Here is a 25,375-nt window from a genome sequence, read left to right on the forward strand (position 1 = left end):
AAACCTGCGCAGCACTGGTCTCAGCAGACGCAATAAAACCTGCGCAGCATTGGTCTCAGCAGACGCAATAAAACCTGCGCAGCCTTGGTCTCAGCAGACGCAATAAAACCTGCGCAGCATTGGTCTGAGCGGACGCAATAAAAACTGCGCTGTAGTGGTCTGAGCGGACGCAATAAAAACTGCGCTGCACTGGTCTCAGCAGACGCAATAAAACCTGCGCAGCATTGTCTCAGCAGACGCAATAAAACCTGCGCAGCATTGGTCTCAGCAGACGCAATAAAACCTGTGCAGCATTGGTCTCAGCAGACGCAATAAAACCTCCGCAGCATTGGTCTGACCGGACGCAATAAAAACTGCGCTGTAGTGGTCTGAGCGGACGCAATAAAAACTGCGCTGCACTGGTCTCAGCAGACGCAATAAAACCTGCGCAGCATTGGTCTCAGCAGACGCAATAAAACCTGTGCAGCATTGGTCTCAGCAGACGCAATAAAACCTGCGCAGCATTGGTCTCGGCAGACGCAATAAAAACTGCGCTGTAGTGGTCTGAGCGGACGCAATAAAAACTGCGCTGCACTGGTCTCAGCAGACACAATAAAACCTGCGCAGCATTGGTTTCAGCAGACGCAATAAAACCTGCGCAGCATTGGTCTCAGCAGACGCAATAAAACCTGCGCAGCATTGGTCTCAGCAGACGCAATAAAACCTGCGCAGCATTGGTCTGAGCGGACGCAATAAAAACTGCCCTCTAGTGGTCTGAGCGGACGCAATAAAAACTGCGCTGCACTGGTCTCAGCAGACGCAATAAAACCTGCACAGCATTGGTCTCAGCAGACGCAATAAAACCTGTGCAGCATTGGTCTCAGCAGACGCAATAAAACCTGCGCAGCATTGGTCTCAGCAGACGCAATAAAACCTGCGCAGCATTGGTCTGAGCGGACGTTATAAAAACTGCGCTGTAGTGGTCTGAGTGGACGCAATAAAAACTGCGCTGCACTGGTCTCAGCAGACGCAATAAAACCTGCGCAGCATTGGTCTCAGCAGACGCAATAAAACCTGCGCAGCATTGGTCTCAGCAGACGCAATAAAACCTGTGCAGCATTGGTCTCAGCAGACGCAATAATACCTGCGCAGCATTGGTCTCAGCAGACGCAATAAAACCTGCGCAGCATTGGTCTCAGCAGACGCAATAAAACCTGCGCAGCATTGGTCTGAGCGGACGCAATAAAAACTGCGCTGTAGTGGTCTGAGCGGACGGAATAAAACCTGCGCAGCATTGATCTCCGCAGATGCAATGAAACCTGAGCAGCATTGGTTTCCGCAGACGCAATAAAACCTGCGCAGCATTCGTCTCCGCAGTTGCAATGAAACCTGAGCAGCATTGGTCTCCGCAGACGCAATAAAACCTGTGGAGCATTGGTCTCAGTAGACACAATAAAACCTGCGCAGCATTGGTCTGAGCGGACGCAATAAAAACTGCGCTGTAGTGGTCTGAGCGGACGCAATAAAAACTGCGCTGCACTGGTCTCAGCAGACGCAATAAAACCTGCGCAGCATTGGTCTCAGCAGACGCAATAAAACCTGCGCAGCATTGGTCTCAGCAGACGCAATAAAACCTGTGCAGCATTGGTCTCAGCAGACGCAATAAAACCTGCGCAGCATTGGTCTCAGCAGACGCAATAAAACCTGCGCAGCATTGGTCTGAGCGGACGCAATAAAAACTGCGCTGCACTGGTCTCAGCAGACGCAATAAAACCTGCGCAGCATTGGTCTCAGCAGACGCAATAAAACCTGTGCAGCATTGGTCTCAGCAGACGCAATAAAACCTGCGCAGCATTGGTCTGAGCGGACGCAATAAAAACTGCGCTGTAGTGGTCTTAATGGACGCAATAAAAACTGCGGTGCACTGGTCTCAGCAGACGCAATAAAACCTGCGCAGCATTGGTCTCAGCAGACGCAATAAAACCTGCGCAGCATTTGTCTCAGCAGACGCAATAAAACCTGTGCAGCATTGGTCTCAGCAGACGCAATAAAACCTGCGCAGCATTGGTCTCAGCAGATGCAATAAAACCTGCGCAGCATTGGTCTGAGCGGACGCAATAAAAACTGCGCTGTAGGGGTCTGAGTGGACGGAATAAAACCTGCGCAGCATTGATCTCCGCAGATGCAATGAAACCTGAGCAGCATTGGTTTCCGCAGACGCAATAAAACCTGCGCAGCATTGGTCTGAGCGGACGCAATAAAAACTGCGCTGTAGTGATCTGAGTGGACGCAATAAAAACTGCGGTGCACTGGTCTCAGCAGACGCAATAAAACCTGCGCAGCATTGGTCTCAGCAGACGCAATAAAACCTGCGCAGCATTGGTCTCAGCAGACGCAATAAAACCTGTGCAGCATTGGTCTCAGCAGACGCAATAAAACCTGCGCAGCCTTGGTCTCAGCAGACGCAATAAAACCTGCGCAGCATTGGTCTGAGCGGACGCAATAAAAACTGCGCTGTAGTGGTCTGAGCGGACGCAATAAAAACTGCGCTGCACTGGTCTCAGCAGACGCAATAAAACCTGCGCAGCATTGTCTCAGCAGACGCAATAAAACCTGCGCAGCATTGGTCTCAGCAGACGCAATAAAACCTGTGCAGCATTGGTCTCAGCAGACGCAATAAAACCTGCGCAGCATTGGTCTGACCGGACGCAATAAAAACTGCGCTGTAGTGGTCTGAGCGGACGCAATAAAAACTGCGCTGCACTGGTCTCAGCAGACGCAATAAAACCTGCGCAGCATTGGTCTCAGCAGACGCAATAAAACCTGTGCAGCATTGGTCTCAGCAGACGCAATAAAACCTGCGCAGCATTGGTCTCAGCAGACGCAATAAAACCTGTGCAGCATTGGTCTCAGCAGACGCAATAAAACCTGCGCAGCATTGGTCTGAGCGGACGCAATAAAAACTGCGCTGTAGTGGTCTTAATGGACGCAATAAAAACTGCGGTGCACTGGTCTCAGCAGACGCAATAAAACCTGCGCAGCATTGGTCTCAGCAGACGCAATAAAACCTGCGCAGCATTTGTCTCAGCAGACGCAATAAAACCTGTGCAGCATTGGTCTCAGCAGACGCAATAAAACCTGCGCAGCATTGGTCTCAGCAGATGCAATAAAACCTGCGCAGCATTGGTCTGAGCGGACGCAATAAAAACTGCGCTGTAGGGGTCTGAGTGGACGGAATAAAACCTGCGCAGCATTGATCTCCGCAGTTGCAATGAAACCTGAGCAGCATTGGTCTCCGCAGACGCAATAAAACCTGCGCAGCATTGGTCTGAGCGGACGCAATAAAAACTGCGCTGTAGTGGTCTGAGTGGACGCAATAAAAACTGCGGTGCACTGGTCTCAGCAGACGCAATAAAACCTGCGCAGCATTGGTCTCAGCAGACGCAATAAAACCTGCGCAGCATTGGTCTCAGCAGACGCAATAAAACCTGTGCAGCATTGGTCTCAGCAGACGCAATAAAACCTGCGCAGCCTTGGTCTCAGCAGACGCAATAAAACCTGCGCAGCATTGGTCTGAGCGGACGCAATAAAAACTGCGCTGTAGTGGTCTGAGCGGACGCAATAAAAACTGCGCTGCACTGGTCTCAGCAGACGCAATAAAACCTGCGCAGCATTGTCTCAGCAGACGCAATAAAACCTGCGCAGCATTGGTCTCAGCAGACGCAATAAAACCTGTGCAGCATTGGTCTCAGCAGACGCAATAAAACCTGCGCAGCATTGGTCTGACCGGACGCAATAAAAACTGCGCTGTAGTGGTCTGAGCGGACGCAATAAAAACTGCGCTGCACTGGTCTCAGCAGACGCAATAAAACCTGCGCAGCATTGGTCTCAGCAGACGCAATAAAACCTGTGCAGCATTGGTCTCAGCAGACGCAATAAAACCTGCGCAGCATTGGTCTCGGCAGACGCAATAAAAACTGCGCTGTAGTGGTCTGAGCGGACGCAATAAAAACTGCGCTGCACTGGTCTCAGCAGACGCAATAAAACCTGCGCAGCATTGGTTTCAGCAGACGCAATAAAACCTGCGCAGCATTGGTCTCAGCAGACGCAATAAAACCTGCGCAGCATTGGTCTCAGCAGACGCAATAAAACCTGCGCAGCATTGGTCTGAGCGGACGCAATAAAAACTGCCCTCTAGTGGTCTGAGCGGACGCAATAAAAACTGCGCTGCACTGGTCTCAGCAGACGCAATAAAACCTGCGCAGCATTGGTCTCAGCAGACGCAATAAAACCTGTGCAGCATTGGTCTCAGCAGACGCAATAAAACCTGCGCAGCATTGGTCTGAGCGGACGCAATAAAAACTGCGCTGTAGTGGTCTGAGTGGACGCAATAAAAACTGCGCTGCACTGGTCTCAGCAGACGCAATAAAACCTGCGCAGCATTGGTCTTAGCAGACGCAATAAAACCTGCGCAGCATTGGTCTCAGCAGACGCAATAAAACCTGTGCAGCATTGGTCTCAGCAGACGCAATAATACCTGCGCAGCATTGGTCTCAGCAGACGCAATAAAACCTGCGCAGCATTGGTCTCAGCAGACGCAATAAAACCTGCGCAGCATTGGTCTCAGCAGACGCAATAAAACCTGCGCAGCATTGGTCTGAGCGGACGCAATAAAAACTGCGCTGTAGTGGTCTGAGCGGACGGAATAAAACCTGCGCAGCATTGATCTCCGCAGATGCAATGAAACCTGAGCAGCATTGGTTTCCGCAGACGCAATAAAACCTGCGCAGCATTCGTCTCCGCAGTTGCAATGAAACTTGAGCAGCATTGGTCTCCGCAGACGCAATAAAACCTGTGGAGCATTGGTCTCAGTAGACACAATAAAACCTGTGCAGCATTGGTCTCAGCGGACGCAATAAAAACTGCGCTGTAGTGGTCTGAGCGGACGCAATAAAAACTGCGCTGCACTGGTCTCAGCGGACGCAATAAAACCTGCGCAGCATTGGTCTCAGCGGATGCAATGACTGCGCAGCATTGGTCTCAGCGGATGCAATAACTGAGCAGGATTGAACTCAGTATTAGTAAACCCCTCTCCCCACAATGGCAGTAAAATATAACCCCCCACCACGTTAGTACTCAGTGGCATTAAAATTACCCCCATTGGTCATAGAAGTGTGATGTAACCCCTCCCCCCCGTATTAATGATCTGTGGCAGTGAAAAGACTTTAACCACTTCGGGTCCAGAAGGTTTACCCCCCTTCATGGCCAGGCCGTTTTTGCGATACGCCACTGTGTTACATTGTGGCGGCCAAATCGGACACTTAGTAATACTTTAGAGATACTTAGTGACACAGTGACAATGTTAAAAAAGATGCAATGACACTGGCAACATCAGGGGCGATCAAAGGGTTAAATGTGTTCCCTGGGAGTGCTTGCTAACTGTGTGGGGGAGGAGCTTCGAATGGAGAAGACAGATCTGCTTAGTAGAAACACAGGATCTCCGTCTTCCCCTCTCACAGAGCAGTGATCTGCCTTGTTTACATTTGCAGATTGCCGTTCTGCCCCTGGAGAACGATCGCCGGGTGCCGCCAGACCCGCTGATTGGCTCAGTGAGAGCGGGTTGCCGGTGGCGTGCATGCGCACCCTAGACCCGGGCATAGAGATGAAATACAGGTAAGTGATTTGGCCCTGCCGCAGTATATGTACGTGGGGCGGTCTGGAAGCGGTTAAAGCTTGCCATTCGCTGATTGGTCCCGCTGACATCTGGCTATTTGGGGTCGCGGGTGGAATCACCGCAATTCTAAATCGCACTGCAATCCTGGCAAAAGGAAAAACGAGCCGATTGGCTGAGATTGTCACTCGGCAAACCGCATTGTGTGCAGCTTGTCACCCACGAGAAGCCATTGTTCCTTTTTTAGCGACAAGCAGATTGACGTGCGTTTCTTTTGCGCGGCAAAACTGCACGGCGTTTGAGGTGACATTAGAAATGAATGGCTTAGGAAGACGCGCGGTGCGCTTTGCCAGGATGGCGGTGCAATTTAGAAAAGCGCCAATTCCACCCACAAACCCAAAATCACCAGATGTGAGTGACATCATCGCCACACTGGCAGCACCCCCCCCCCCCCCGCCTGTCCCACAAGACAGGAAAACTATGAGCTGTACCCTGATTGTATATATAGGGGGGTCCTAACACTGGATTCATTCAGATTATATGGGGGGGGGGGGAGAAGATGAGATGGGGGAAAGATAAGAAAGATGATGGGGGGGAGTGAAAGATGATGGGGGAGGGGGGATGATGGGGGGGAAGATGAGGGGGGGAAAGATGAGGGGGGGGAAGATGAGGGGGGGGAAGATGAGGGGGAGGGAAGATGAGGGGGGGAAAGATGAGGGGGGGGAGATGAGGGAGGGGGGGGAGATGAGGGAGGGGGAGAGAAGATGAGGGGGGGGGAGAGAAGATGAGGGGGGGAGAGAAGATGAGGGGGGAGCAGATGATGGGGGAAGGATGAGGGGGGGGAAAGATGGGGGGGGAAGATGAGGGGGGGAAAGATGAGGGGGGGAAAGATGAGGGAGGGGGAAAGATGAGGGAGGGGGAGAGAAGATGAGGGGGGAGCAGATGATGGGGGAAGATGATGAGGGGGGGAAGAAGAGGGGGGGGAAGATGATGAGGGGGGGAGATGAGGGGGGGAGAAGATGAGGGGGGAGCAGATGACGGGGGAAGATGATGAGGGGGGGGGGGAAGATGGGGGGGTGAGATGAGGGGGGAAAGATGAGGGGGGAGCAGATGATGGGGGGGTGAGGGAAAGATGAGAGGGGGGGAGATGAGAGGGGGGGAAAGATGATGGGGGGATAGATGGAGGGGGCTCTCAGCTGCGGCCTGATGGAGGAGGGAGGGGGGGGAACTCAGCTGTGGCCTGCTGGAGGGGGGGGGAGATGATGGGGGGAGAAAGAGATAGAGGGGGCTCTCAGCTGTGGCCTGAGGGGGGGGGGGGGCTCTCAGCTGTGGCCTGCTTGAAGGGGGGGGGCTGGTAGACACAGACTGGGGGGGGGGTAGAATGAGGCCTTTCCTCACCACCCCCGACTCTCCTTCTCTCTGTCCTCCTCACCTGCACAGCTGTGCTCTCCCCGGCCGCCTTTTCTGCTGCCCTGGGGCCGTTTCTCTCACTCCCCCCACACAGACAGTCTGTAGGCCAAACTCTCATAGGAATTCATAGAGCAAAGATGGCCGCCGGAGCATAGCAACCGTTGGCAGGGAAGGGAGACATCTATGGTGATGAGCGGTATTACAGCTGTACAACATATTGCCATCTGGGGGCCGAATTTAAGAATAACCATTAAAATAACCCAGTACTGTATAATTCTATGTCAAATCAATAAAATGATATAAAATGTATATGGGTCCTGTGTTGTATGACAGTTGGTGTCACCCGCTGTTGTTTACCTAAGGCAGAGGCTGTCCTCAGTCACTTCTCCTCTGCGAGTTGATGGAGTGACATTGCCTGAGCTTTGCTCCTGCGATTCACTGCAATTTACTGCGACTGACTGCGAATAACTGCGATTCTTATCTTTTTTATTGATATTTATCGCTATTACTATTATATAATCTATAATATTGTTATTAATATTATATATTTTTTAGCCGTTTTCAGGTACACGGGCATCCAATACCAACAGGATGCCCCGACCTTCTCGTCCCAGATCCCGTCACAGGCGCTCCCGTCAGGAAGGCGAAGAGTCACCAATCGCCCATCGGACACGGTCCCGAGCGCAACATCAGCGGAGACAGGAGGACGTGCCCATCGACAGGAGTCGTTCGCCAAGAGACCGCAACAGGGCCGATGAACACCACCCAGCACCACCACCACCACCGGCCATGGAGCGGCGCGGTGAGGAGCAGGTGATTTGTACCATTTGTCTTTCAGGATATGAAGATGGAGAAGACACCAGGATTCTGACCTGCGCTCACCAGTTCCACGCCAGCTGCATCCAACATTGGCTTCAGGAAAGCGCAACCTGTCCACTGTGCCGGGCTGCTTTTCCTATCCCGCAACAGCCCCACCAATTACCCTTTGACATTGAAGATCAGATCAATAACTGGTTTGACTTTGATGTTGAGGGTGATGAAAACGGTAATGTATATGACTCTGACATTGAAGAGGAGATCGAGTACAGGGTTGTGTCTGAGGTTGATGAAAATGGTGATCTGTATCTGCTTCTCTCCCTGTAGAGTAACATATTTTTAAAATTGTATAAATATAGAAGTATATTAATGTATAGTATAACAGATCTTTTCTTTTTATACAGGATGCTTGTAGTAGTAGTGGCAATGGTTTATGCTTTGAAATGTTTTTTTTTTTTTTTAAATGTATAAATGTAATTATATAACATGTATTTTCTCTTTATACAGCATGCTTATAGTAGTTTTATAGTAGTTGATATTAAAAAAAAAAAAAAAAAAATAGTTTAAATATATAATGTATAGTATAACCAATCTTTTCTTTTTTATACATGACATTTATAATAGTTGTAATATTGGCATTGATTTATGTTTGACAAAAAATGTATAACATATATTTCTTTTTTATACAGGATGCCTCCGTAGGCGGATCCGTGTTGCTCAGCGGGGATCGATCCGCGATCCCCGCTGAGCCGGCGGATGACAGCTCTGTCTCCGCTAGCAGAGCGGAGAGGGAGGTGTCTCAGCCCCCGCTGCCCTCTATGGGGGATCGGATGAGAGAGGACCGCCTGTCCGCTCTCATCAGATCCGATCCGATCCGATTACTGAACGGATGGAAAAATAGGGTTTCCATCCGTCTAGATTTCACGCACAGGATCGGATGCAGATGGCAGCGGGTGTCAGCGGAGGTGTCTCCGCTGACATCCGCTGCCCCATAGAGCCGCATGAAGGATCCGATCAGATCCGCCTAAAAAACTGACAGGCGGATCTGATCGGATCGCCCGTGTGAAAGAGCCCTTAGCCCCCATTCACATGCAGGCGACGCTACCTCGCACCGCGACCTCCGGACTTCATAGCATTGAAATCTATGGCGGTCGCCTCCTGGTCGCCCCAAAGAAGCTCCGGACCCTTTTTCTAAGTCGGAGCGACTTATTAGAACGGGTCCGCAGCTTCCCTATGGGAGGCGACCTACTGCCTCACAGGTCGCCCTAGTGTGAACCGGGGCTTAAAGTAGTTTAAAAAAAAAAAAACAAACAAACAAAAAAATTGTATAAATATAGAAGCATAAATGTATAATATAACAGATATTTTCTCTTTATACAGGATGCTTGTAGTAGTGGAAATGGTTTATGCTTTACATTTTTTTTTTCAATGTATAAATGTAATTATTTAACATGTTTCTTCTCTTTATACAGCATGTATGTAGTAGTTTCATAGTAGTTATTTAAACCCCCCCCCCCCCCAAAAAAAAAAAAAAAAATGTGTAAATATATAAGTATAAATGTATAGTATAACAGATCTTTTTTTCTATACAGGGTACTTGTAGTAGTTATAGTAATGATAGAGTTTATGCTTGTAGTAGTTTTGAAAAAACCCCATCCCCCCCCCAAAAAAAATTGGATAAATATAGAAGTATATATGTATAACATAACATATATTTTCTTTTTATACAGTATGCTTGTAGTAGTAGTAATGGTTTATGATTAAAAAAAAAAAAATTATAATAATATAGAAGTATATATGTATAACATATATTTTCTTTTTATACAGTATGCTTGTAGTAGTAGTAATGGTTTATGGTTAAAAAAAAAAAATTATAAAAATGTTAAATGTATGACGTATCTTAAACAAGACGATTCAGCACGGTATTACTTTAACGAACAATTGCGCGGTCGTGCGACGCTGTACCCAAATAAAATTGATGTCCCTTTTTCCACACAAATAGAGATTTCTTTTGGTGGTATTTGATCACCTGTGCGATTTTTTTTTTCTTTTTTTTGCGCTATAAACAAAAAAAGAGCGACAATTCTGAAAAAAAAAAACAATATTTTTCACTTTCTGCTATATAACATTCCCCCCAAATTCTGAAAAAAAAAAAAATATTTTTCACTTTCTGCTGTATAACATCCCGCCCCCCCCCAAAAAAAAAATTAAAAATCTAATTTTTTCATCATTTTAAGCCAATTTTAATTCTGCTACATATTTTTGGTAAAAAAAGGTCCAATAAGCGTATTTTGATTGGACTGCGCAAAGGTTATCGCGTCTACAAACCAGGGGAAAGATTTATGTCATTTTTTTTTTTTTAAATAGTAATGGCGGTGATCAGCGATTTTTAGCGGGACTGCGACATTGCAGCGGACAGATCGGACCCCAAACTGACATTACTACAGTAATCAGTGCTAAAAATATGCACTTTTACTGTAATAATGACACTTGCAGGGAAGGGGTTAACCCAGGGGCGATCAAAGGGTTAAGTGTGAGCCTAGGGAGTGTTTTCTAACTGTGGGGGGGGGGTAATATCAACACAGAGACCTGAGCTCCTAAGTAGCAGGAACACAGGGGCTCTGTGTTGATAGTAGAGAGAACAACGTTCTGCTGTGTTTTTCTCAACAGCAGACCACCATTCTCTCTTCACGGGGAGCGATCGTGGGTGCCCGGCGGCAATTGTGGCTGCTGGCACAAAAGATAGCTGTAACCAATTCTCCTTTCTGCAGATAAAAAAGAGAAACAATAGTCCCCAAACAGGGGAAAAAAAGGAACTATTAGTGATGTATTAAAGTAAAATGAATTCCATTAAATAGGGGTAGCATAGCAGATAAAAAAGGATAAGGGCTATCTAAGGTATCATATAATTACCTCCACACCGTCACACAGCAAGCGTACCTCCCAGCTGAAGCAAGGGAATGGCCCTACCTGTCAGGTGTGGAGGTATATAGGGAAGGGGGAGGTTACCCCCACAGGAAGTGGACCAATCCCCACAGTGTCTCCAATGAATGGGAGACTCCTATCCAGGTGCCTGTAATGGAGCAAAGAACTCCACCTGCCCCCCGCAGTGTTAACCCATCACATTGCGGGGCCGCCGACATAGGGCATCCATGGCAAAGAACAACGCCGCTCAGAGGGACGGGCACCCGCGGCTGGAAAACAACGCCGGGGGAACGGCCGTTGACGTGGCCGATGATGCGTTCAGTGACATCCGCCCAGAAGGGCGGGAAGAGGAGCCGGGCGTCCATGTTAGAAGAGGGCAGAGGGATGGGAAAAACACTAGCGCAGACACAGGTATCCGGTAGCCCCAAAGGGAAGACCGGAAAATAGGAAACTCACCGAAATGACACCTCCAAGCCCCAACCCACAAGAGAAGGGGCTACATGTGCCGGGTGGAACCCAGTTGGCGCCGAGCAAGCTAGAGCCCCCACAGGAAGTCCTGTGGGAAGGACACATTTCCCTTCTACTGGGTGGCAACCCACCATGCAGATTCTGGGTTCATTAATGGGTACATGGAACCTGGAAAAAATGGCTTCAGAACATGTGGGGGACCAGCATTTTCTGGAGTATGCAGAAGCAATCTGGCAGGCGCACTTCTTTTTTTTTTTGACACTACATTTTTTTTCTAAACATTTTTTTTCAAAACTTTTTATTTCATCCCATGGGGACAAAAAGTTCCCTTTGTGATACATTTTTGATGACAGGTTCTCTTTAAGGAGACATCAGGTGTCTAAAACAGTGCTTCTCAACCTTTTTTCAGTCAATGCACACTTTAAATTTTTGCACAATCTCGAGGCATCCCGTTCTAAAATGTAAAAAACGAAACTAAGATTTACAAATCGCATTACCATATGCACATATGGGCCACCCAACATTAGAGGGGATTTATTCCTCCACCTTTGCAAGCTGGTACTGGCTAGCAGGGGCGTAACTACAGGGGTTGCAATTGCAACTGGGCCCCATGCTCTAGGGGGCCTGTGTGGTTTCCCTGTACACCTGGATAGGAGGGGCGGTGGGGGCAGCATGAGAAATCACTGTGCTCCTTTTTCCTCCTGTAGCTACAGGAGGAAAATGAAGGAGATTGGTTCCTCTGTATGCTGCCCCTACCACTCCTCCTATCCAGTTCATTTGTGTCCTGCTGTCTCTGGGCCCCTGTGTGCTCCCCTGCCCCCCCCCCCCCCACTGTGCTCCCTCCCTCTCCTTCCGGCTGCTGCAGGGGATGTGTCACAATAGGGAACCAGGAAGGGGGTCGGTAAATATGTAATTTGCCAGCTCCTACCTTTTCTGAATGGACAGAGTCATAGTCAGTGACATTGTAAAAAAAATTAAATAAAATGATAAAAAATAATACAATTAAAATAGCAAAAAATAAAAACTACTGACACCAGTGGGTGAACTTCCAGGATCGCAAAGGTCACACTTGCGACCGGGCCCTGGTATTCCACCACCGTGGGGAGGCCCCAAGATGGCAGGAAGGGGGCACACTGCAGAACTTGTGAAAGGGCTCCTCTGCAGGACCATAATAAATGGCCCCGCAAGGAGAGTAAAGGGCCCCAGGATCAGTGGGAAGAGCCCCAGGCTTGAAGGGAAGGGCCCCAGCCAGGGGTCCGGGTGGGGCCCTTCATGGCTTCTTGTACCGGGGCCCTGAAGGTTCTAGTTACACCTCTGCTGGCTAGTATTCTAGTATTTATCTTCTTCCTCACTTTCTCTCCTTCTCTTTGCCAACATGACCAAAGTGCTGACAGAGAGGGGCAAACAAGGATGCTGTGCAGGTGCCGATGTCCATCCTTATCATATGATGTTGTTGTTAGGATGCCAGTGGCTGGTCCGTATGGTGCTCAAAGTTATAATGCTGCACAATCAAACCTGTGGCTTTGAGTCACAAAAAAGCTTCCTTGATGGCAATTTTTAGGCATTTTGCCAAGGCACTCCTGATTCTGAAGAACCCAAAAGGCACACCAGGGTGCCATGGAACCAGATTTAAAAAGGCTGGTCTAAAAGACACATGTCCTCCAATGAAATAAAAGAGTGCAGATTGCATTCTATTTGTTTTTTGTTTTTTTTCTCTAGCTATATTGGCTAGGGAAAGTGACATAAGGACCAGAAAGTGACATTTTACATGTAATTTCTGGGTCATTAACAGGAAGGGAAGATCAGCTGGTTTTTCGATGGTCATGGAGTCTAAAAATCCGGAGGATGAGGAGCCAAGATTGCTGGTGTGGGACCCCAGAAGAGAAGATTTAGGGACAATCTATGCCATACCATTGCACAGAGAAGTTAAGTATAACATACATGTGCCAAACACAAGGCCTGTGGGCCAAATCCAGCCCACCAGGCCAAGATATGTGGCCCTCACACTTCTCCTGCAGCTATGACACTTCCCTTGTCCTGGCCCGCATCTCCTCTGCCAGATCCTGTGCTTCTCTGTGCAGCTGTGGACAGGCTTGTCTCTGCCCCCACATATCAGCAGTCAGCAGCTTAGAGGAGGAAAGAGCCTTTCTACAGATCCTGCACCTCTCTGTGCAGCCACTGCACCCTATAGCCTCCCTTGGTCTCAGTATTTAGCAGACTTCAGCAGCTGATAGCCCTTCTCTGTTCCTCCTCCAGACCCTGCACTTTCTGCTTCCCAGCTCTGCCCCAGCTTCTTCTTGGCAGCAGCACATGGTAAGGGGGTGCAATGTGATGTAAGGGAGGGTGGGGGACACTTGTCTTATAATGGGAGGATGAGCAGACTCCTAACATCTGATGTAAAAGTGTGGCGGGGGGTGAGGTGCTCTGGATATCTAGTCTTACAGATACAACCGGCCCTTTTGGAGCAACTATAATTCTGATACAACCCTGGTATAACATCTTTAGTATTTTAAGAAAAAGAAAAAAAAAAAACCCACCATGCAGGTTCTTGGTTTACTGATGGGTGCACAGAGCCCGGAAAAAATGGAAAAGGAGCATCTGAGGGGGACCAGCATTTTCCGGGGGTATGTGTAAGTGATGTGATGGAAGCGCTTGGGTATAACTTACACTTACACTTTTTTACATTTTCTTCTAAATGGAGACAAAAAATCCCCTATGTGATGAATCTTTGGTGACATGTTCTCTTTACCAAGACATTACGGGTCAAAAAGACCCATGATAAGCACACAAATGTTCACAACTCTTCCTCTCTACCCAATGGCACCCGCCATGCAGGTTCTGGGTTCACAGCAGATAGGCAAATGAAGCCTGGAAAAAATGTCATCAGAGCATGTGGGAGAGAGGGGGCATTTTCTGGGGTATGCGGACACGAACTGGCAGAGGTGCTTGGGTGTAAAGTTTTTTCTTTTACAGTTCTTTATTAAACTTTTTATTTTTCCATCACATGGGGACAAAAGTCCCCTAGGTGATGCATTTTTGGTGACAGGTTCTCTTTAATGAGACATTAGGGGTCTCACCTACCATCAATGATTTTATTTTCCTCTACCCAGTGGCAACCATCATGCAGGTTCTGGGATCACCAATAGGCACATGGAGCCCAGAAAAAACGGAACATGTATAGGGGGGGGGGGGGGGACTTTTCTGATGCATGTGAAAGCGATCCAGTGGAAGAGCTTGGGTGTAACTTTAATTTTTTACATTTTTTTAATGAACTTTTTATACAAAAAGTGCCCTATGTCATGTATTTTTGGTGACTGGTTCTCTTTAATGACACATCAGGAGTCATATAGAGCCCTGATGTCTCACCTATTCTTCAATGAAAGATTGCACTCTAACCATATTTGCCAGGAAAAGTGACACCAGGACATTGCCGATCTCCCTCATCTACCTGGTCCCAGGGTTTCTGATGGGCATGGAGCCTGGAAACCTGGTGTAGGATGACCCCAGATAACCAGTGAGGGACCCCAAATGAGGTGGTTCAGGGCCGCTCAGTGCCATACCATTGCACGCAGAAGGTTAGTATAACATGTTTGTTATTTTAATTAAAAAAAAACAAACTTTACAGCCGCCTTAACAGGAAAGGAAGATAAGCAAATAGACATTCGCTGATCTTCTTCTCATCTTCATGGTGGCACCCACAATGCAGGTACTGGGTTCACTGATAAGCACTTGAAGCCTTGAAAAATGGAAACAGTGCCTGTGAAGGGGCACCGGCATTCTACGGAGTATCTGGATATGATTCGGCGGAAGCACTTTGGTGTAGCTAATTTTTTTTCTAAACTTTTTTTCATCACATGCAGGCAAAGTCTCCTATGTGATGCATTTTTGGTGACAGGTTCTCTATAATGAGACTTTAGGGGTCTAAAAGACCCCTAATGTCTTACCTGTCCCCACCCTCCCCCAATAAAACAAATAGGGTGCAGATTGTGCTTCACTAGCTTCTTTCCCAGTCATACTGGCTAGGGAAAGAGATACCAGGACCCAGAAGTAGCGCTTTACTTGTCAGTTGTCACTTCCAGATATTTAATAGGAAAGGGAAATTAGTAAAGCGACGTTCGCTGATCCCCCCACCCAGTGGCATCCATTATGCCTGTCCTGGGTTTAATGATGGACAATGGAGACTTGAAAAAAATGACAAAACCATGGGGGAAAACGGCAGGTACCGGGGTATGTGGAGGTGATGCGACTGAAGCGCTTGGGTTTAAGTTTAATTGTTTACACTAAATTTTTTTTTCTAAACTTTTTCTTTTTCCATCATATGGGGACAGGAAGTCCCCTATGCAATACATATTTGGTGACATGTTCTCTTTAACAAAACATCACTGGTCTAAAACCCATGATAAGCAAACAAATGTTCATTGACCTTCTTCCCCTTTAACCGGTGGCACCCACCATGCAGGTTCTGGGTTCACGGATGGGCATATGGAGCCCGGGAAAAAAAAGCGACAGAGCATGTGGGGGGGGGGGGGGGTTTCTAGGGTATTCGATTAACCGGTTGCCGACCGCCGCACGACTATATACTGCGGCGGTCAGCCCCGGCCAGGCAGAGTGACGTATCGGTACGTCACTCGCCTGTCACTGACTTGCGAGCCTATCGCGGGCGGGCGCGCGCCCGCCGAGGCGCGCGCCCGCCGCGGCTCGTTCACAGGCAAGTCAGTGCGTGTGACCGGCGGACTCGATGTCCGCCAGTCACACTGCGATCGCTCCTGTGAAGGGAGAAAGACAGAGCAGCTTGTGTAAACAAGCTGCCTGTCAGTTCTCCCTGTGTAAAAGTGAAGATCTGACCGTTCTACTATGTAGAACGGTTGATCTTTGCTTTTACACCAATAGGAATGTCCCTACACAGTAGAAAGCACGCCCCTAGGACACACTTAACCCCTCCCTGTCCAATAAAGTTAACCCCTTCCCTGCCAGTGTCATTTTTGCAGTAACAGTGCATATGTATAGCACTGATTACTGCAGTAATGTCACTGGTAACCCCAAAAGTGTCAAAAATGTCAGTCAAGGGTCCGATCTGTCCGCCGCAATGTCGCAGTACCGAAAAAAAAATCGCAGATCGCCGCCATTACGCGTTAAAAAAAAAAACACCAAAAATGACAAAAATCTTTCTCTTTGTTAGTAAACGCGATAACTTTTGCGCAAACCAATCAAAATACGCTTTTTGCGATTTTTTTTACCAAACATAGGTAGCATAAAACAAATTGGCCGAAAAATGTTAAAAAATTTTGATTTTTACTTTTTTTTTTGGGGAATTTCATATAAAAAAATGTGAAAAATATTGTTATTTTTGCAAAATTTACGCTCTTTTTTTGTTTATAGCGCGTGATCAAAAAATCGCACAGGTGATCAAATACCACCAAAAGAAAGCTCTGTTTGTGGGAAAAAAAGGACGTCAAATTCGTTTAGGTACAGCGTCGCACGACCGCGCAATTGTCCGTTAAAGTCACGCAGTAAAAAATCGCAAAAAAACCCCTGGTCCTTTAGCAGCCAAATCCTCCGGGGCTTAAGTGGTTAATTGAGTTTATGTTCTGCTCTTACTGTTGTTACTGTGCTGTATTGTTAACCATTGTTTGCTTTGCAGGAACGCCATTCAGCTGCAGCACTGATCTGTTTATTCTGACAGCAACAGGGTTTGATTTCAGAATACATAAATCAGTGACTGTAGCGCTGTAGGAGGTGATTTTACCACCGCAGTTAAAAAAGAGCGTATATGCCGAAGCATGGGGGCTGGGGTGGTCAGAGGGCGGATCGCCCCTATGCTTTAGCATATATTTTTTACTCTTTTTTTGCACCGATTGCAATAAAAAAAAAAAAAAAAAAAACATTGCATGTATGCCCAACAAGAACCAACAACGTACTGCTAGGTCTATGGACTTTGAGTGGTTATACCAGGATGATGCATGCAGGTGTAGGCATCATCTTGGTGTTTTTTTTTCAGCTGGTGGTTGGCTTTCGTGTAAAAGCAATACTAGCGTTTAATCAGCCGCTAGACTGCTTTTACAAGCAGTGGGAGGGGACATTCCTTCTCCCCCCCCCCCTCAGGCCACCTTCCACTGTTCTCTCGGGCTCTCCTGTCCCACCGGGGAACCTTAGAAAGCAGCCGGTGGTTCTACCAGCTGACCATAGAGCTGAAGGGAAACCGGAATGGCTCCAATCATCTTTGTGGCCTAAGAAACCGGAAGCTACAAGCATTTCATCACTTCAGTTTAGCCCGATATAAACAGCACCATTTTAAAATTGTGAAAGCATGTTATCACACCGATCTTGGTATGGTCAGATGCTTTAAGGGCAGAAGAGAGGTCTAGAGTCTAATAGACCCCACATTTTTCAAAAAAAGTGTACCTGTCACTACCTAAAAAAAGAAAGGTACAGTGTAAAAATAATAAATACATTTAAAAAACAAAGGCGCGCACAAAGGTGAACGCAAGCATCGATCTCGTTTCGTATGTAAACAGCAATTGCACCATACATGCAAGGTATCACTGCAAACATCAGATTGAGGGCAGTAGATCTAGCATTAGACCACCTCTGTCAATCTGAAGTGGTAACCTGTAAACCTTTAAAAAATGTACGTAGTTTGTTGCCGCTGCATGGGCATGCCCAATTTTAAAGCATGTCGTGGTTGGTATCTACAGTATCTCACAAAAGTGAGTACACCCCTTTACATTTTTGTTAAACTTTTATTATATCTTTTTTCATGTGGCAACACTAAATAAATTACACTTTGCTGCAATATAAAGTAGTGAGTGTACAGCTTGTATAACAGTGTAAATGTCCTGTCCCCTCAAAATAACTCAACACACAGCCATTAATGTCTAAACCGCAGGCAACAAAAGTGAGTACACCCCTAAGTGAAAATGTCCAAACTGGGCCCAAAGTGTCAATATTTTGTGTGGCCACCATTATTTTCCAGCACCGCCTTAACCCTCTTGAGCATGGAGTTCACCAGAGCTTCACAGGTGGCGAATGGAGTCCTCTTCAACTCCTCCATGAAGACATCACAGAGCCGGTGGATGTCGGACACCTTGCACTCCTCCACCTTCTGTTTGAGTATGTTCCACAAATGCTCAATAGGATTTAGGTCTGGAGACATGCTTGGCCAGTCCATCACCTTTACCCTCAACTTCATTAGCAGGTTAGTTGTGGTCTTGGAGGTGTGTTTGGGGCCATGATCATGTTGGAATACTGCCCTGCTGCCCAGTCTCCAAAGGGAGGGGATCATGAGGATGTGGAAACCTTACAAGAAGACCTAAACAAAATAATGGGGTGGGCATCTATATGGCAAATGAGGTTTAAAGTTGAAAAATGTAAGGTAATGCATTTAGGTGGCAGAAATATGAACGCAAATTACTCACTAGGGGGAGAGCCTTTCGGGAAATCTAAGATGGAAAAGGACCTTGGGGTCCTAGTAGACGACAAGCTCAGCAATGGCATGCAATGTCAAGCTGCTGCAAGCAAAGCCAACAGAATATTGGCATATATTAAAAAGGGGATTCACTCCAGAGATAAAACGATAATTCTACAACTCTACAAGACTCTGGTCCGGCCACATCTGGAGTATGCCATACAGTTCTGGGCACCGGTCCTCAGGAAGGATGTGCTGGATCTGGAGAGAGTTTAGAGAAGGGCAACAAAGCTAATAAAGTGACTGGAGTTTCTCAGCTATGAGGAAAGACTGCAAGCTTTGAACTTATTCCCTCTGGAGAAGAGATGCTTGAGAGGGGATATGATAACAATGTACAAATTCTGTACCGGTGACCCTAGCAAAGGGAACAAACTATTCAGTGAAAGGGAATACAAAAGGACTCGTGGCCATTCGCTAAAATTAGAAGAGAAGCGGTTTAACCTTAACCACTTTAGCCCCAAGCCCAGCCCATTTTTGACACATTTTGTTCACAAGTTAAAATCAGTATTTTTTGCTAGAAAACTACTTAAAACCCCAAACATTATATATATTTTTTTGCAAAGACTCTGGAGAATAAAATGGCGGTCATTGCAATATTTTTTGTCACGCGGTATTTGCGCAGCGGTCTTTCAAAAGACATTTTTTTTAAAAAAAATTCAGAAAAATTATATTTCAATGCATTTAAAAAAACTGAACAGTAAAGTTAGCCCATTTTTTTGTATATTATGAAAGATGATGTCACGCCGAGTAGATAGATACCCAACATGTTACGTTTTAAAAATGACACACCCACAGAATGCTATATGCTATACATATGCACTGTTACTGTAAAATGACACTGGCAGTGAAGGGGTTAACTTTTTGAGAGGGAAGGGTTATGTGTGTCCCTAGGGGTGTGATTCTAACTGTGATTGGTTGTGGCTTGAGGTGTAGGAACAGTGATCAACGGTCCTACATAGTAGAACTGTATGATCACTATTCCTACACAGGGGAGAATGACAGGCGGCTTGTTTACATTAGCCGCCTGCCTTTCTCCCTCTCCACCCGACGATCGCGAGTGACCGGTGGACATCGGGTCCGCCGGTCACACGCGCGGGGGGGCCCGGGAGCACACCTCCGGCAGCGCGCGCTCGCTCCCTAGACCCTCACAGGCTAGCTACGTACTACTACGTCGCTTTGCCTGTGAGGGGCTGACCGCCGCAGTAAATAGTCGTGCGGCGGTCGGCAAGCGGTTAACAAGACATCACTGGTCTAAAACCCATGGTAAGCAAACAAATGTTCATTGACCTGCTTCCCCTTTACCCGGTGGCACCCACCATGCAGGTTCTGGGTTCACGGATGGCCATATGGAGCCCGGGAAAAATAGCCACAGAGCATGTGGGGGGGGGGGGGGGATTTTCTAGGGTATTCGATTTATTGAGTTTATGTTCTGCTCTTATTGTTGTTACTGTGTTGTATTGTTTGCTTTGCAGGAACGCCATTCAGCTGCAGCACTCATCTGTTTATTCTGACAGCAACAGGGTTTGATTTCAGAATACATAAATCAGTGACTGTAGCGCTGTAGGAGGTGATTTCACCACCGCAGTTAAAAAAGAGCGTATATGCCGAAGCATGGGGGCTGGGGTGGTCAGAGGGTGGATCGCCCCTATGCTTTGGCATATATGTTTTACTCTTTTTTGCACAGATTGCAATAAAAAAAACATACAAAAAAAAAAAAATATTGCATGTATGCCCAACAAGATCCAGCAACGTACTGCTACGTCTCTGGACTTTGAGTGGTTATACCGGGATGATGCATTCAGGTGTAGGCATCATCTTAGTGGTTTTTGTTTCAGCTGGTGGTTGTAATGTTCTGGTACCTATGGTACCCTTATTTTCATTTCTCTCCTAACATTGCGTCCCATCTTGCTATCCAAATGGAACGCATACACCTTTAAGGGCAATGACATCATCGCCAAACGCCGCTATGAGCGGCTATTTCAATCGCCGGTTTGCTCTCACTCATTGCTCGATCAAACCGCATGTTCACCTTACCTTGTCTTGTGCTGCCGGAGCTTCTAGCTATACCCTTTGCCTGAACTGAACCGGAACTTCGCTGCCGATCCCGTATCTCGCTACCGGATCACTCCTTACTACTGGACCTTGCTACTACTAACTATCTAGTGATAAGTACCCCGCAGGGGATTCCTTCCTAACCTATACTTTCACTATCATCTACTGCATATTACAAAGACTATTACTATCTAATCTATTCCTATCATCTGCATAGATTGTTAGCTCTTGGGACTACCATCATCTATCATTGCACTAGGTTACTCTATCTTGTATACATTCTGCTGTCCCCTACCATCTGTACTATACATGATTGCTAGAACCTATCTGCATACTACCATCACCTACCACTCTCCTGAATACTATTACTGAGTGCTCACCATACTATCGCCTGTCTCTCACCTCTATACTATCATATATTCTATCACTCCAGGAACATCATATTGAGTGTATGTACTGTATATTGCATAACAGGCTGTGCACGGTGATGAAGTCCTGAGAGTTGGATATGTTGTTCAACAGAATCTCTACACGACTACTGAGTGTAACAATTCTGCAGCTGCAAATCCATTCATTAACAAAAAAAACGCATGAGCGTTACAGATTGATCGAGCCTTAAAAAAAAAAAAAAAATATGGATTCAGCAGATTTGTCCACTCAAGTAATGCAACTAAAACAACAAGTAGATGCATTGATACTTGCTCTTACAGAGGTAAAAAATGAAAATCAGGCTTTAAGACAGCAGGTTGGCCGTCTTGCGCAGCTCTCTGCTGCCCAGCCCCGTGAACCTAAGGTAAACCCTCCTCTAGTGTTTACTGGTGATCGGAGTAAATTTCGTGAATTTAAAAACGCATGTCGATTGCTTTTCTTGTTGAAACCTCATACCTATCTCACCGACCAAATCAAAGTCTGTACCGCTATTTCCTATTTGACGGGTGACCCCCGGGCCTGGGCAGACTCTCTCTTTGAGAAAGATGACCCACTCCTTAACTCCTATCCTTTATTCCTAGCGCAACTCGCTAGTTTATATGAAGACCCCAATAAGCAGAGTACTGCTGATACCCAATTGAGGGCTTTAAAACAAGGAAGGAGACCTGTTGAGGACTTCGTGGCAGATTTCAAAAGATGGTCCCTTGATTCAGGGTGGAATGACCAGCATTTTCTGGGGTATGCAGAAGCAATCTGGCAGGCGCACTTCTTTTTTTTTTTGACACTACATTTTTTTTCTAAACATTTTTTTTCAAAACTTTTTATTTCATCCCATGGGGACAAAAAGTTCCCTTTGTGATACATTTTTGATGACAGGTTCTCTTTAAGGAGACATCAGGTGTCTAAAACAGTGCTTCTCAAGCTTTTTTCAGTCAATACACACTTTAAAATTTTGCACAATCTCGAGGCATCCCGTTCTAAAATGTAAAAAACGAAACTACGTTTTACAAATCGCAGCAACATCTACACATATGGGCCACCCAACATTAGAGGGGATTTATTCCTCCACCTTTGCAAGCTGGTACTGGCTAGTATTCTAGTATTTATCTTCTCCCTCACTTTCTCTCCTTCTCTTTGCCAATGTGACCAACGTGCTGACAGAGAGGGGCAAACAAGGATGCTGTGCAGGTGCCCGATGTCCATCCTTATCATATGATGTTGTTGTTAGGATGCCAGTGGCTGGTCCATATGGTGCTTAAAATTATAATGCTGCACTATAAAACCTGTGGCTTTGAGTAACAAAAAAGCTTCCTTGATGGCAATTTTTGGGCATTTTGCCAAGGCACTCCTGAAGAACTTAAAAGGTCCCCCAGGGTGCCCAGGAACCAGATTGAAAAAGGCTGGTCTAAAAGACACATTTCCTCCAATTAAATAAAAGAGTGCAGATTGCATTCTATTTGTTTTTTGTTCCTCCAATTAAATAAAAGAGTGCAGATTGCATTCTATTTGTTTTTTGTTTTTTTCTCTAGCTATATTGGCTTGGAAAAGTGACATAAAGACCCGAAAGTGACATTTTACATGTCATTTCTGGGTCATTACCAGGAAGGGAAGATCAGCAAATGGATGTTCACTGATCTCCCTCCTATCTACCCATTGGCACCCACCATGCTGGTCTCAGGTTTTTTCGATGGTCGTGGAGTCTAGAAATCCGGTGGATGAGAAGCCAAGATTGCTGGCGTGGGACCCCAGAAGAGAAGATTTAGGGACAATCTATGCAATACCATTGCAAAGAGAAGATAAGTATAACATACATGTATCAAACACAAGGCCTGTGGGCCAAATCCAGCCCACCAGGCCAAAATATGTGGCCCTCTCACTTCTCCTGCAGCTATGACACCTCCATGGTCCTGGCGCGCACCTTGTCTCAACAGTTGGCAACAAAAGGAGGAAAGAACTCCTCTGCCAGATCCTGTGCTTCTCTGTGCAGCTGTGGACAGGCTTGTCTCTGGCCCCACATGTTAGCAGTCAGCAGCTTAGAGTTGGATAGAGTCTTCCTACAGATCCTGCACCTCTCTGTGCAGCCACTGCACCCTCCCATGGTCTCAGCATTTAGCAGACTTCAGCAGCTGATAGCCCATCTCTGTTCCTCCTCCAGGCCCTGCACTTTCTGCTTCCCAGCTCTGCCCCAGCTTCTTCTTGGAAGCAGCACATGGTAAGGGGGTGCAATGTGATGTAAGGGTGGGTGGGGGACACTTGTCTCATGATGAGAGGATGAGCAGACTCTTCACATCTGATGTAAAGGTGGGGGGGGGGATCTGGATATCTAGTCTTACAGATAAAACCGGCCCTTTTGGAGCTACTATAATGCTGATACAACCCTGGTATATAATCTTTAGTATTTTAAGAAAAAGAAAAAAAAACCCCACCATGCAGGTTCTTGGTTTACTGATGGGCGCACAGAGCCCGGAAAAAATGGAGAAGGAGCATCTTAGGGGGATCAGCATTTTCCGGGGGTATAACTTACACTTACACTTTTTTACATTTTCTTCTAAATGGGGACAAAGAATCCCCTATGTGATGAATCTTTGGTGACATGTTCTCTTTACCAAGACATTACGGGTCTAAAAGACCCATGATAAGCACACAAATGTTCACAACTCTTCCTCTCCACCCATTGGCACCCACCATGCAGGTTCTGGGTTCACAGATAGGCAAATGAAGCCTGGAAAAAATGGCATCAGAGCATGTAAAAAAAAAAACCTACAATATATGCCGAACTAAGACCAGCAATGTATTGGTACGTCGCTGGACTTTGAGTGGTTATACCAGGATGATGCATGCAGATTTAGGCATCATCTTGGTATAGTTTTTTACAGCCAGTGGTCGGCTTACATGTAAAAGCGATCCTAGCAGGTAACTAGCCGCTAGACTGCTTTTACAGTCTAGCGGCTAGTTGCTTTTACCCCCCCCCCCACCCCACTGCCTTCCGTGGTTTTTCTCGGGATCTCCTGTCCCACCGGGCAATCTGAGAGTGCAGCCGGTGGTTCCATTATCTGACCATAGAGCTGATCAGAGACGAGAATGGCTCCAATCATCTCTATGGCCTAAGATACCGGAAGCTACGAGCATCGGGTCCGCCGGGCACGCGCGCGGGGGGGGTCCGTGACCGAGCGGGAGCGCGCGTCCGGCGGCGCGCGCTTGCTCCCCAGAGCCTCACAGGCTAGTGATGTACCCCTACGTCACTTTGCCTGTGAGGCGCTGACTGCCGCCGTATATAGTCGGACGGCAGTCGGCAAGTGGTTAAAAATAAAATATGTTTTCAGGTAAACAAAAGTCACAGAAAAGGCTTGGTCTTCAAGTGGTTAGAAGAGTGGGTGATGTGTGGCTAAGATTGAGCATAAAATGCCAGGGCAGTTCAAACACCCCCCCCCCCCCCCCCAAATGACCCCATTTTGGAAAGTAGACACCCAAAGCTATTTGCTGAGAGGCATAGTGAGTCCATGGAATATTTTATATTTTTGCTCTAAGTTTCAGGAAAATTAAATTTTTTTTTTAAACAGAGTAGTCACTAAATGATATATTGCTCACGCATGCCATGGATATATGTGAAATGACACCCCAAAATACATTCTGCTGCTTTTCCTGAGTACAGGGATACCACATGTGTGAGACTTTTTGGGAGCCTAGCTGTGTACGGTACCCTTAAACTAATCACCAGCTTCAGGTTTTCTAATGCCGTAAATTGTCCTGATATTTCAAGAGGCATTTTCCGTATGTCCTCCCGACCCAACTCCTACCCAAAGATACCCCCAAAGAAGATGTCGTGTCTGTAGGAAACACGGATTTAGGCATGACACCCGTTATTATTGTCCCTCCTGTCCTGGCCAACCTGGTCTCTGCATGAATGTTTCCATCGCTACCACACACTAGTGGATTATTACTATAGGGTACAGCACGGCACAGTCTAGGGCAAACTTACACAGGGTCTCCAAAGATGTTCGATGGCGATCGCATTTTGAGAGACCCTAACCTGGAACGTTTTAAAGTTACAAAAAAAGCCAAAAATAGTTGTAGTTTTATTGAGTTAATTTTCTGTTCTTACTCTGCTCTTTTACTTCTACTCTTTCTACTTTTACTGTACTTTATTGTTGCTGCTTTTC

The sequence above is a fragment of the Pelophylax lessonae genome (genome assembly GCF_965119305.1).
Source record: "Pelophylax lessonae genome assembly, chromosome: 9".
Lineage (NCBI taxonomy): Eukaryota > Metazoa > Chordata > Amphibia > Anura > Ranidae > Pelophylax > Pelophylax lessonae.